This window comes from Brachycentrus maculatus, unplaced genomic scaffold (assembly GCF_059751285.1).
Source record: "Brachycentrus maculatus isolate JH-2025_06_01 unplaced genomic scaffold, ASM5975128v1 h1tg000007l, whole genome shotgun sequence".
In the NCBI taxonomy this organism is placed as follows: Eukaryota; Metazoa; Arthropoda; class Insecta; order Trichoptera; family Brachycentridae; genus Brachycentrus; species Brachycentrus maculatus.
In genome coordinates this window covers 1,313,321-1,328,761 of record NW_028280762.1, presented here as the reverse complement: position 1 = coordinate 1,328,761, position 15,441 = coordinate 1,313,321, and the positions used below count along the sequence as shown (strand labels likewise).

Below are 15,441 nucleotides of genomic sequence, written 5' to 3'. Positions count from 1 at the left end.
TCAATGCAATTAGACATTTGTTACAAGTCAATATATTATAATTCCAAGTTTTAAACCGCTTTGGGATATTATTCAGGGCAATATTATGCTATGTCATGTCTAACCATAAAGTGAATGCCAAAACAATAAATATAATAGACTAAGATGTAAATTACTAGACTTCCATATTTTTATTCATTTACGTTGCGATGTCAGAATAATAATAAATATATTATTATTTATTCTAACAGACATTATAATAAGAGCTAACATGTGAAAGGAATCCACCATCATTGCAAATATTAAACATTTCTACATCTTCTCATAAATACTCGTCGATTATTTTTATTACCTGACTACTTTTGTAAGCATTAATATAATATTTGAAGGCAAAATAACATAGTGGTTATGAAGGTTCGTACTGGCCGGTATATTTACTGCGAGGGTTTCATACAAAATAAAGTAAACAAACAGAAAAACAGCATTTGAATTGAAAAGGTTGGGAAAAGCGAAAAAAGGCAAACATCGCTTTGGCAAACGAAGAGGCTATTTAATTGACAAAACAGGCTACATCCATTCCGGATTCATTTAACCAAACATTGCAGAGCTCCCCAGAGAGGTACTTGCGGTAGTAAGGCGAGTTAACCTTTTGAGATCTAAGGTTTATTTATTTATTTAAGAACTAAATAAATACACGACATCAGTTTGATGAATGCCTAACAGAAAGATGGTAGTATATACAGAATTAATTTTGACGGTATAGATAATATGAAAAAAAGTGCAAAACGATGTTGGTTCAAATCAAATTATGAGGCGAATACGATTGGTAATAGAAGCAAGCAAGGGGAAAACCGAGGAAATTTTTGGCATGATCGTGTATTTTAAATACTTGAAAAAGGGCAGGTCAGGAGTCGGAATGATCGTCGGGTATGTGTGAGGAGAAGCATGAATATAGAAGAGGCGAAGATTGTTGGCAGAGACAAGTTGGTATAACGTAAATTACTTATTTTATTTGTTTTAGAATAATAAAGCTCGAACATTTTTGTTCTTGTTATATTGACAAGGATGAAAGCCAATTAAATAATTTCACATTTATGTTATGAATACTGTTGAACATTAAGATCGTTATATCCTCTCTGCCTACCCCTACGAGGAAGCGGCGTTATGGTAAGTTAATAAGTTAGTTCATAAGTTAGTTATATGCCGTTTCGGTAAAAAATAAGATTCCCATACATGAAAAATGTGGCATTGAGCATCACCAATACGACATCAAATACCAATGTATCAATATAAAATTTGGTGATTTTAATCTAATTTCATATGCATTCCTTAGTTTTTAAAGAAAAGTTTTTTGGATCTTAAGGTCCAGTATTCGTTGAGTCGCATTCATTCCACCAGAGCCCACCGGAGGGGTCAATTATCTTCGGACGCCCAGTTTTTGAAAAAAAAATGTTTATTGGATATTTCTTGTTTTTTAGAATATACAATACATGGAACACATTTTTTTAAATTCCTAACCTTTCAATATCTCTTTTCTTTTCAAAACCATATAATTATTTCGAAGATAAACTTATTTTTTCAATGCAAAAACGGTGTTTAAAAAAAAAAGAATTACGTAATGTTACCTAGATTTAGAGAAAATTAAGTGGCGACTTAACGAATGCTGGGCCTTAATAATTGTTACTGTAGAATTTTGTAGAAGGTTAAAATTTGTTAAAGTTAAATATGCTTCTTACCTTATGTTTTTCTCATTTATGTATTTTAAATATGTTTCTTATGCCTATTTATTATACCTGTTTATTGATTTTATATTTTGCCATGTATTAGTTTTGGTTATTTTAAAAATAAACATTTTTGTAACTTTATTATTTGTGTTCCAGTCTTGTTAACCTTAATCCCATGTCCCAAAATGAGAAATAGAAATTACTCATCGGGAATATTATGTATATGACTTATGTATGTAATATGTTTTGAAAATAAATAAATAAAAGTCTCATTACTCGTTACTATGTTTTTCAACAGACTCTCTCCATAGTTTAAAATAAATCGTCAAATTTTCGCAGCATCCCAGTGGAAGCGAACAAGTTAAGCTCGGATCATACCAGGGCAACACAAGGAACAAAGAGATACAAATCATCAACCTTATTTCCTTCGTAACGTGGTCAGAGAGGCACTGTAATGGAGGATACACCAGGAAGCGACTGTATCCACGGGAAATTGGACGGACTCGAGACAGTATAACGTCGAATTCACTTAAAGATAAATAAAACAAGCTGAGAAGAAGATGATGGTAGAAGCAAGGGAGGAATTTTGCGAAGCTTCAACGAGTAAAGTAAACCTTTGAGAATCTTTTGTGTTTTTGTTGCAGTGATGGTTCCTTTATTGCAGCGATGGTTCCTTTGTTGCAGTGATGGTTCCTTTGTTGCAGTTATGTTAATTTCAGGTGAAGAGGCTTGTCACATGAATAAAATTGTCTGAACTAATAAATAAAATAATAATATTTATCATTTCATGAATTGAGTCACTTCGTGGAAATATCAACACCCATTGTTAATGTCAGTTTAACTTGGTAAATACTTTTTTTAATTTTTAATTTATTTATTGATTTGGCGTTTAAATTGTAGAACTCCATTTTAATTTATGTATTAATTTTAAATCAAATACAGATTTTTGAGTCTACTAAGTTAGTAGACTCGAAAAATCTGTGTTTAGATTTAAAATTAATACATAAATTGGTAAATACTATTTAATACTAATTTCTCAAATCTATTGTGAAACATATTTCGGTGTTTGAAAATGATGCGGAATGCATCGATACACGTGTCACATTCGATTTTAAGAAATAGTGGTATTAACCAAGGAAAAGTTTGTGAAATGTCTGCCTCCGTGGTGTAATGGTTAGAGTGTTATGCTACCGTGTTGGAGGTCCCGGGTTCGATTTCCAAGGGGGGTTGAAAATAAATATTAGTGACTCAATACTTTAATATTTATTTAATATTGCCCTGGACTGGTCTCTGAAGCGCAGGAGCGATCATTTTGCTTTCATATATGTAAAGGTCAAGATAAAAACTGTTTCAATACGATGTAGTGCCCTATGCACCATTGGGTGCTGCAAATAAGGGTTAGAAAAAGAATATTTATTGAGGCCCTCTCGGTAATCGAACCCGAGACCTTCAGCACGGTAGCCAAACACGCTAATCACTAAACAACGGAGGCAGGCGAAATGAATTCAAGTAATTATGGCGACTAAATTAAAAATAAGTGATTCAAGAACAAGGTTTCTAAATTGGTTCATATATATAGAACTTCCAAGAATTTGAGTAGTGTGGTTGTCAATAATGGGTAGAATTGGTGAATGTTACACGTGTGTAAAGTGATCACTTAAACCAGCCTATGACGGTCGTCAGCCCCGTAAATGCCCAGACTTCCATATTCTTCTTCATATTTGATGAGATGTCAAAAAATAATATAAAAATTAGTAATATAAAAAAGGTAAGATGAAAATTATGACGTCATTTAAAAAGACACGGTCGCAATGATCCAAGCTCGGAAAGTTTTATGCAGCGGATTTACGTAATACCGTAGGTAGGAAGGGAGAAAAGGGGAAAGAGGAAGGGACAGCGGTCAGGCAGGGTAGTAAATCATAGGTGTTGCGTAAACAGGGTAATGTTACAAGAGGTGAAAAATAGCCACCCACATTACACACTTAATAATGCAGCTCTGTTTGGCAACACTGAAAAATTGAGGGTTTAGTGGGGCTGCGCCTTAAACGTAAATATATCCGGATGTAGGTATACGAACGTACAAATGCTACCGATTCCGTATGTGAATACCGGAACACGTTTGTATAATATATACCTACATACATGTGAGCACGCACGTAGACACCGTATCAGAAAAAAGAGTAACAATTGAAATCTTTATCGCTATGTAAAATATAATATGTACCTTGTTTTAATTTTATCTTAAAAACTAAGTATTTAAACGATTTCCTAACTAACTAACTAAACATCACGCCGATTCGCAGCAGGAGTAGGCAGAGAGAATAAAACACCACACCACTCTGTCTTTGCAATTATTCTTTGTCTCTTCGACATTCGTGCATCTCCTTATACATACACACTCGCCAATTATTACGACTGATGACCTGACCACTTTCAAGTATTTGAATTATTTGTTCATCCCAAATCTTTGCCTGAAAAGCCTGATTATTTCCTCGGTCTTCCTCTACTCATATTTCCAACTACATTCGTCTTACAATGATTAAAGAAAACTCTTGTTTTTTACCACTTGAGTTTTATTATAGACTACATGTTTCAGAAGTTAAACTTCCATCATTCAGGTCTGTATAATAACTGATAAAGTTATTATACAGACCTGAATGATGGAAGTTTAACTTCTGAAACATGTAGTCTATAATAAAACTCAAGTGGTAAAAAACAAGTGTTTTCTTTAATCATTGTAACATGTCTTACCACAAAGTTAATGCCGAAACAATAAATAAAATACATTCGTATTATTTACACGATATAATGTTCTTTCTTCACACATTCGATTGAATGTCCAAACCATTTCAACGCAGATTTCTTAATTTTATCGATAATGATTATCGCAAACCTGCATTCGGTCCTTTTATTACCATTCAAACATGTATCATACATCAATAAGCCGTAAGTTTGTCCGAGATCGGATTTCGCTTGCATTCAGTCTACTTTCATTTTTTTTAAGTATTCGACATGTATTTCCTGATGATGTATTTAAATAAAAAAAAATAGTAATAGGTTGATACTGAAAGGTAACTAACGCGTTTCTAGAACCGTTCTCTCTCTTTCTTTCTCTGTAAGAAGTTTAAGGATCATAGGCTAGTTTGCATAATATTTAGAGCGTCACAATTATAATATAACTATTAATAACAAACAAACGTTGCAATACAAATTCATGAATTCCATTATTAAAGAACAATATTTTGACATGACAGGAATTTGGGGCAAAACTCATAATATGGTTCCAAACCAATAATGAGCAAAGTATGGTTGTATAAAAACATTATGAAGAAAAGAGTTGTTTTTGTTTTCAAAAAAGTGGCATGGTTCATTTATTGTTGTTATTGTTGCATTTAGGGCAAAATTATAAGCTTAAATAATAATAAAAATGAAAATGGTATTTTCTGGCGTTTCTCATGTGTGTGATTATAATCCAGGATTCGGACCTCACATACTAATATAAGAGTTTCTGCTTGGTAAAAAGCTTCTTTACATCTCACCAATAGATGTCTCTAGTGAAGTTCTAGTGATTTAAGAACAAGGTTTCTAAAATTGGTTCATATATATGTATATACAGAACTTCCAAGAATTTGAGTAGTGTGGTTGTCAATAATGGCTAGAATTGGTGAATGTTACACGTGTGTAAAGTGATCACTTAAACCAGCCTATGACGGACGTCAGCCCCGTAAATGCCCAGACTTCCATATTCTTCTTCATCTTTGATGAGATGTCAAAAAATAAAATATACGATAATTCTCAATTTCATTTTCTGTAAACCCAGGTAACATTTGAAGTAATTAAGTCTTTTGCTTAAAGCATTTTTTATTTTATTTTAAAAAATAAGTTTTTTTCGAAACGTATACATAGTTTTGAAAAGAAAAGAGGTACTGAAAGTCAATATGTTAATTTTTTTTAAAAATATTTCTTGAAAAATTGTGCGCGGAAACAATTGACTAGCATTATTACATAGTGATACTTTCGAATTGACTTCTAAAATGGAAAAACTTCTCAGATATAATAAACATCGCTATAATTTTTTTTGAGATAGAAAAATGAATTAGTTTTTTTTATTTTATCAAAAATTTCAAATTATTTTAGGCGATTTATAAAATCAGATAAAATACATGGACTTTGAAAGATTAAAAAAACTGTACTCACATCAAGGCAGATAACACCCTTTGCATCTGAAAAAAAAGATAAAAGAGCACACATTAGTGACTACGGCGGAAAACAAATTTCAGGAATATTATGAATGTGAATTTTGCGCAAAAAGGCATTTCCGGCGCCACGGGCGATCCGCCATTTTGGATTGAAACAGGAAACGGAAGCATCACAAAATACGTTTCGTAATTGAAAATACACATGCTATGGGTGTATTAAATTTATGTTGAGACCAGATGAATATATTTTGGGTTAGTATGTTAAATAAATAATTTTAAGAGGAAATCTGTAGACCATTTTTGAAAAATAAAAAAAAATACTATTAGATGCTGAAAGATGTCCGTTTATTGGCGGATGTAATAGGCAAAATAACGGATGAATCGATTCACAATTGAGTGCGTCCAAATCCTTGTTCACAAATTTGGGTTTGCCCACTTAGGAGTAATGTAGCTAAGTGGACAAACCCAGATTTGTAAACAAAGATTCGAACACACTAAGAATATTGTGAATAAAATAACTGGTATAAATGAAACGACTCAAAAAAGAAAAGAAAAAAAAATTATGAACCATTTTTATTACAATATTTTGGGTGTGTTTTAATCATTGTCCAAAATTATGGATTTCTCCACATAGGATCAATTTTTACGTTTTGATATGTAAACAGAGATAAAGATGTAAAAAAACAGACTTCATATTATATTTACTTATTCATCTAAATTAAGATGTCAAAAAATATACATATTTTTTTTCTATTAGACATTATAATACGATCATGTGAAAGGAATCAAATAGCATTTCAAATATACTTAAAAAAAACTTAAAAAAAAAGGGATATGAAAAACTAACTCACAAACCCACCATCACGCCGTAACGCAATAGAGGTTAGCAGAGAGAATAGAACGCCACTTCATTCATGCATCTCCTCATACAAACCCACAGATTATTCCAAACTAAAAAAAACTTCTTATTTTTTGAAAAATAGTCCTAAAGTATAAAAATGTGTTTTTTTTAATGCATGTACTTATAAAAATTATGCGAAACATACTTCCTAAAAGTTCTTTAACTGAACAACAGTGTAAGAGATTCGTGTAATTTGACCAAAAGTGTACTTTTACGAAAAATTCCAAGAGCCTTGAGGAATATTGCTGCTTTGGGAGCAGACTCTCGACAATAAGACCTCAATAAAGAACGGCTCATGACTCCGACGCGTCGACGAAACAGGAGTCGGGACGTCAGAAGTGAAAGGAGCGCCGCGACGCTGTTAAAAATGATAAACGCTGACATGATTTTGTTTTTTTTTTGTATCTGGTTGTCCTTTGAGGTGAAGGATGGAGGAAATATTTCAACGAGAATAGAAGGAAGAACTAGCCTACATTTAATAGATTCTTAGACTTACTATATAGTCTGAACATGTGTAAAGTATAGCCGTATAATGGAACCCGAGACCTCCGGTACGGTAGCCAAACGCACTGATCATTACACTACGGAGGTGGACAAAATCACTCTTTTTTCACTCTCATATTTATTTAATATCAAATAAATATGAGAAACCTGAAATGGTACAAGATGCGCAGGGCTGATCATCTTGTATTCATACAACGGTCAAGATAACACTGAGTCGCTAAGATGCAGTGCCCTATGCACCATTGGATCCGGATACAGGTAAAAAAATAGTAAAATGAAAATATATATTTCTTGATCCGTTAGAAAGCATTATTTTAGTTATGAGTAGATAGTAGTTAGTACTTATAATTCAAAGAGGTATTGAAAATCTTATCTAAAAACTTCAGTATACATCGCACGCATAGACAATGACAGCGCGCCGCGCAGGGATGCCAACTTGACGACTAACGCATTGACTAGTCTTAAGGATAAAAAAATGTGGGTATTCACACTGACGTTATATGTAGGACTTATATGAATTTGTTTAGAAATATCAAACTTTTTTTATAAAATACATAAAAAAATTGGTTTGTAAGATGTCCAATTCAATTTGTAAGGGTCCAATTTGATTTGTAAAACGTCCAATTTAAAGTGAAATACCAGTATAAATATTTTAAAACGTTACGTAACTAATGATAATTGCTCAATATAAACGTCGGGAAATATTGTAATTTTAAATCCCCAGTAATTATCGTTGGATAATCGCTATTTGGCGCTGGGTAAAATGCCCATGGTTTTATGGCAAACGGATGGGAAATCATTGTATTCAACGGGTGCCATTAAAGTAACCACACGTTATGTGAATTGGGGATGGAAATAATTCATTAGTGTTAATTAAAAACACCCTGATCTAAACAGAGCGAGTGTATTAATGTGGTTTCCAATTAATTGAACTGTGCGGCCTATGAAACGCGGTTAAATAACTGAATAATGAAATAACTATGTTTATCATATAGGCGAATAACTGTTTATTAATTACAAATTGATAAAAATAAAGGAAAATAAATTGAAGGATCTGCGATGTCGAAGATGTAGTGCGATGGGGAAGAGTAAGAAGACGTTTCTGGAGAAATGGTTTGAGAAGAGCAAGTTCGGATCGAGGGGTGAGGATAGCAGCAAACAGCAGCATAATAATAGACCCCCAGGAAGACCACCTAAACGATGAAGCGACAGCTGGTCTTCCACCTCCCAGGAGCGGACCGGAGAATCACAGGACACAGTCCTAACTAAAGAAGAAGGAGAAGCAGAAATTGAGGAAGCATTTGAAGTAATGTATATTAAGACTTTAAGGACTTAATGGATTTTGAAAAAATAAATAAAAAACGCTATTAAATCTAACTTAAGAAAACAAAATAAATAGAAAATAAAATACCTACACCTTATGATGACGGTAACGACGGAGGTATTTCATGGTATTTTAGTAAAATAAAATACATCATCGTTCTAATCCTTTTAGACCCTTAAATATATCTTAAAGACAATGTATATTTATGTGTCTAAGCTGTATTTATTCCACAAATAAAACAGGCCATTAGTTTTCCAATAAATTAAGCCGTTAATGTCACACATCAACCGATAACAAATCATGCGTCAAATAATACTTAACCCTGCGCACATATCGACTATATGTCCGAGCTGTCAAGTAATTGATTGAAATCAATTTGAAACTATTCTGGGGACGGGAAGGGTAAATAAAATAATCTAAATGAATATTGATTGAATTTGTGTTTATTTTACAGAAGACTTCATTTTTATTGCTTCGTATAATTTATGTATAAATATAATATATATATATATATATATATATATATATATATATATATATATATATATATATATATATATATATATATATATATATATATATATATATATATATATATATATATATATATATATATATATATATATATATATATATATATATATATATATATATATATATATATATTGTATATATATGTATATATATATATATATATATATATATATATATATATATATATATATATATATATATATATATATATATATATATATATATATATATATATATATATATATATATATATATATATATATATATATATATATATATATATATATATATATATATATATATATATATATATATATATATATATATATATATATATATATATATATATATATATATATATATATATATATATATATATATATATATATATATCTGAAGTCAAAAGTGTCAAAAGTCTGCGTAATCGGAGGGCATGTATGACTAGATGTATGGATGTGAAGGAGGCGAGGAGTGTATGATATCAACGTTTATAACTTTATTTATTGCTATGATATTTATTTATGGAATTACATGATAATATAAATATAAAATTTATATTGCAGATAAAATAAAAAAAAATAAAGTAATAAAAAAAGGAACAGCTCCTACCCCCTCTTCAACTTTTAACGTCCCAAGGACTAACTCTAAAATTAAGATTTAGCTTCTCATGCGATGTTTGAAAATGACGCGGAATGCATCAAAACACGTGTCACAATAGATTTCAAGAAATAGTGGTATTTACTTAGTAAAACTAAAATAAAATAAATAAATATATTGTTTAAAAAAATACAAAAATTATAATTTAATATTCGTGATAGGTTCCTAAATATAAAATAATACATAATGAATGAGTCCATCTCAAGGACTCGCCATATATTACGAAAACTACCCCTCATTTGGCCGTCCTACTACCGCTCTCCAGGGGTGGCACATTCGGCCCCCGAAACACTAAGGGTCCGGGGTCTTGTATTGGTCCCATCAGGCCGCTCGCAGCGCCGCACCTCGGCAACTTGTAATTATAACGAATGTCTCCCGGCCGTGCGCTAGGAAGCGTCACTGCGGCCCGATGAGTGCTGGCTTAGCGAGAGTTGAGGGCGAAATACGGCCTGAATGGGTGTACGGTGTATACACACGTGTGTGTGAACTAGGACAAGGGTGGAAATCTAGAGCAGAGAGAAAAAGAAAACAATATGATGCGTACAACATTTTGAATGAGTCCGAAAACTAGTTCACTGATCTGTATTATCTCCACTTCGGAGTTTTTTTATTTATTTAATAAGCTGTTCTCCGGCATTGCCATTACACAGTGAGGCGTCCTGTCCAACATCTTGGCCATGCTCCAGCCCAAGAAGACCGAGAAGAAAGCGCAACAATACGGCAGCTCCACTTTCAGACTCAGTCGATTGACGTCGTTTTTCATTAATATATATTTTTTAATTTTCTCTCATTATCATTTTTATATCATAATCCATACCTGTATAAGCGCCCTTGAGGTAGTTTTTTTTTTACAAAAATGGCGCTATATAAATCATCCAAGATTATTTTTATTATTATTATTATAATTACAATGTTTTTTACAATTTTAATAATTTTCTAAACATTTCTAACAATCTTAAAATTAAAAAAGCAATTCTCTCCAAAAAAGAGACTGAGCTCTTGTGCTTGGAGAGGGACTTACATTTGTTTTATAATTGACAATATATTTTTATTGAACTTATTATTATTATTAGTATTATTATTATTTTCTTTCTTAGATCAACGAGTTATTTTTAAGAAGAATATGGAAGAATAAGGGTTCCATATTAGATGATGTCGGTAACGTCGAAATCTGGTCACTGGTCAAATGAAATATATGTGAAAAAAACTACGTAGTTATTTATTATTTTATTTTAATTCAATGGGGATTTATTTTTTTTTTCTTTGTATAATTTTTGGTTTTTATGAATAGTTATATATTATTTTATTTTATATGGAAGTTATTTATTATTTTATTTTAATTTATTAAGGATTTTTTTTTCTTTGTATAATTTTTGGATTAAATATATTTTTTAAATGTTTTAATTGTACGCGTTTTTTGATATCCGTAGGGAGGTTACTAAAAGATTTGAGACCCAAATATTTGAGATTTTCAATGTTCACAACATTGTGTTGCAATCTTTATTCACAAATTTGAATTACTCTGCTTACTTTTTTTTAATTTTGACATCTCAACATAGATGAAGAAGATTATAAAAGTCTGAGTATTTACGGCCATATTATGTATTGATTTATACATGAGTAGGCAGAGTTTATATTCAACTTTTTCGGGAAAGCGTAACCAGTGCAGTTGGCGAAGTAGTGCGGTGATGTGACTGAATATAGAAATTCCGAAAATTTGTCTCCCCGCTTAGTTTGACACTGATAGGAGTCGAGTCATTTAATTGTTTGCAATAAATAAAGTGTGTATATCTACATTTATGTAGCGGTAAAATTTCAATCTTAATCGTAAGACTGATTTGGTAACGCAATTTTCCAATGGACATAACTGAATAAACTAAACTTTAAAATAAACTTAACCCATCTATTTTGAAGTCCTTCCGTTACCACCAATATCCCAATCGTAAACTACGTTTCCGCTAAAAACTGTTTCCCGCGCCCCAGTAACATTTAGCGAGTCACATTACAACGGTTAGTTCAATGAAAGCTCAACAAATAACCTGAGATAAAATTGCACATTTCAAACGGCCAAGTACCTCGGTTAAAGTTAAGCTTTCACGTTATTTTTGGCGAGCTTGTTCGGCAGTTTTCTGAAAATTTTGGCTGAAAACCGATGGTTAGGTGGTATGTTTTATATAGGGTAATCGATCGGTAGACGTTAACTTTGGGTTGGTTTTGTTCAGCCTCCGGTATTGACCGGTTTCTCCTCTGGACCATTTATCACATTACCAACTCACGTGGAAAATCTGCACGTGCGAATTTGATTCACACGATTATATTTGGAATATTGTATGTGAAGACACCCCTGTATTGGCGTGATACGATGATATATTACCAGTCAGTCATTATTTGATTTTCCTTTATGATTTTGTGATAAATTCGTTCCTCTTCAAGTGTTGATCCATTTCAGTCAGACAAATTGATATGAAAATATTAATGTTGTTGGCCGTTAAACATTTTTTGTAACTTTTCAAAAAAGGATATTTTTTTCAATTATTTGATAAAAAATATTGCTAAATCTGTTACATAATTAAAATTAAAATCGCCATTTTAACTTTCGTTAAGACAATCGTCTAAAATGTAAGATAAAAATTAATCTGGGAACAAAGACGCAAGCCCTCTCAACTCCTTACCTTCCTATATTTATTATTTGCCTTCTTTTACAGATTCATCAATTTACAGCATCGCATTTTTTTGTTGTTGTTTGAATCGTTGATGAAGACGCATTTCTACAAACACACAAACGAACCAGGCAATCGCTCTGAATCTTCGAAAAACATCTCAATAATTCATGGATGCTGCAGAAGGAAAAAATGATTCGAAAACATGGCCTAGGTGACTTTGTCCATGATAGAAGGAAGGACCTTCAACCTGAGGACGAGTAGAGCTGATTCCAATAGTCTACAAAGACGATAAGTTAGGATGGAGCCAGGAAAAAGAAATATAAAAAAATATGTCCATATTTTTCATGTATAAAAACTAGCTAACCATCACGCCGCTTCCCCGCAGGGGTAGGCAGTGAGAATCAAACGCCACACCACTCTGTCTTTGCAAACATTCTTTGCCTCTTCTACATTAATGCATCTCCTATTTTATTTATTGTTTCGGCATTAACTTTGTGGTAAGACATGTTACAATGATTAAAGAAAACACTTGTTTTTTACCACTTGAGTTTTATTATAGACTACATGTTTCAGAAGTTAAACTTCCATCATTCAGGTCTGTATAATAACTTTATCAGTTATTATACAGACCTGAATGATGGAAGTTTAACTTCTGAAACATGTAGTCTATAATAAAACTCAAGTGGTAAAAAACAAGTGTTTTCTTTAATCAATGCATCTCCTCATACATACCCGACGATTATTACGACTCCTGACCCGGCCGCTTTCAAGTATTTGACATTCTTGATTGTGACAAGTTTTCCTCGGTCGTCCTCCGCTTCTTTTTCCAACTACATTTGTTCAACCGTTCTTTCTTCACTCATACGTTCCACATGTCCAAACCATCTCAACACACCCTTCTTAATTTTATCGATAGTGCTTATCTTATTATAAATATGAAATAAAAAATACCATAAGTCGTTTAATATATGGTAACTCTAGACGCCATATTTTCACAGGGATGCTTATATTTTCTTTAATAAAAAAAAGCTCGACAGCACGACTCAATGGATATCTCAAATATGATATATATTTTTCATCTTTATTAGTGCTAGTTTTGCGGAAGGCCCTGTCAGAAATCGCCGTCCGAAATGTGGAATCGAACGAAAATATATTCGTGTATGCCTTTCCATACATTTCTGACAGAAGTGTCGAGTCATCATATCCCAGTAGACAAGTGTGGATTTACGATGGCCGAATACGTCGATTACGTCGTGTGTCCGAACCCTTATGACCGACAGAATGATAACCGTATAATGTTATATAGGTGATATTATATAATATTATGTTTTACGGTCAGATAGAAGCCTCGGGTCGCACGCTTCCCTTCCCTACACGGATTCAGCTACAATGAAGCAAAGCGCTACCAACATCAATCCGGGAGACAGAGATTCATTATCTGAGTAATGGTATCGGCATCAACTTTGCAACCTTTCATAATTACTCATGATTTAATATAAGTAAAAAGTATAACTGTTTAACAAAGTAATACATTTTACTAAATTAATTTTGGTAAAATATACGAGAGTTTTCATATTGCCAAGGCTAAGAATAATCTAAATTATTTCATTTCAGTAATCAATAACTGTAATATTCTAAAATCAAGTATGAAAAAGTAATAAATATACTTAAATACATGTTCCTGCTCTGTGTTCCATGTGCTCATAACTTAAGTCAACGCAGCTCGGTATCGTTCATTTCGAAGAAATTTTCAACGATATTAAGTAAAAATTTGGAATAACTATATATGTATCTCGCACATTCTCCATGCTCCCGTTCGTTCAAAAAAGTTGGTTTAAAGATTTCAAGTAAGTTTTTTTATAAGCCCAAATAACAAAAATTCGTATAACTTGTTTTGATTCATAACCAATTTTGCTGAATGTATTGAATATTATATCAATTTTGAATAACTTCATATATCAAGCACTTTATGATTTCTTCAAATGCCAGTTTGAATGTTAGCTTTGTTATAAGAGCAGACAATTTCTATTTGTTGAACTTGTTCCGACTGCATTTTCACAGTGTTTTGAGTATGTAAATGTTTACTAAAAAATCTTAATGATAATTTATGTATACTATAACATTGATGAAGAAGTCTATGGAAGTCTGGATATTTACAGGGTTCCCGAATTGTCATAAACTGGTTGAAATGATCACTTTTTAAACTGTTTAAATATGTATTGTTGAACTCGAAAACGTCGAATCAGGATAGTTTATGGTACGATGATAAATGGAAGACGTGCGACATAATAGGATTGTTTTTTGTTTAGTATTTTATTTTAATTTTATTTAGCAGTCACCCAGTGAAAAGATGTTTCTGCCAGTGTCAAGTCTTATTTTAATTTACAAACAAAATATCAAATATAATCGTCGACAACCTTTATGGAATTGATGTAATGAGCAAATCTCAATGCTCTGAACTCGGATACGCGAAGGGAATCGGTTTTGGGTTGTAGGGGGCGCAGAAAGTGGGGGTACTAAAACTGAAACGGTTCCAAATGGCGGTAGGAGACGTGGCAGAAAGTGTCAGATTTATGGTCCCACGATGATTTTACTGCTGGGCTGTCATATATTGACGGGTAGTTTATTTGTTCGGCTCTACGGGCGTAAAAATATTAATCTGGTTTTAGTCATCTTTTCATTTCCGGAACATGAACTTTTATTGTCTTTGGACATCAAAAAATATGGTACCAACATAATATTTGCGTTAAATTTTGGCTTTTCCAGACCTCGATCCTTACTCATCCATCTTTTCTTCTTCTTTTTGGTTCCATCCCAATTTACCGTCATTGTAATGTATTGGGGTCGGCTTCCTCGTCCTCAGGTTGTAGGTCCTTCCTCTTGACTTTTTAGACCCTTTCCTTAAACGAACTTGTTTCCTCTGCTTCGTTTTGTTTGCTCCTGGATCCGGATTTTC

The 15,441-nt window shown here is 32.3% G+C and overlaps 1 protein-coding gene across 1 annotated transcript in view; it reads right to left on the bottom strand.

The window, feature by feature from the left end:
• Positions 1 to 15,441, bottom strand: part of LOC148313611 (uncharacterized protein CG43867) — a 481,259-nt gene that overhangs the window by 325,857 nt on the left and 139,961 nt on the right. The window contains exon 5 of the mRNA XM_088260074.1: positions 5,901 to 5,926. The gene's annotated coding sequence lies outside the window, so the exon portion shown is untranslated. The remainder of the gene's footprint in view (positions 1 to 5,900; positions 5,927 to 15,441) is intronic.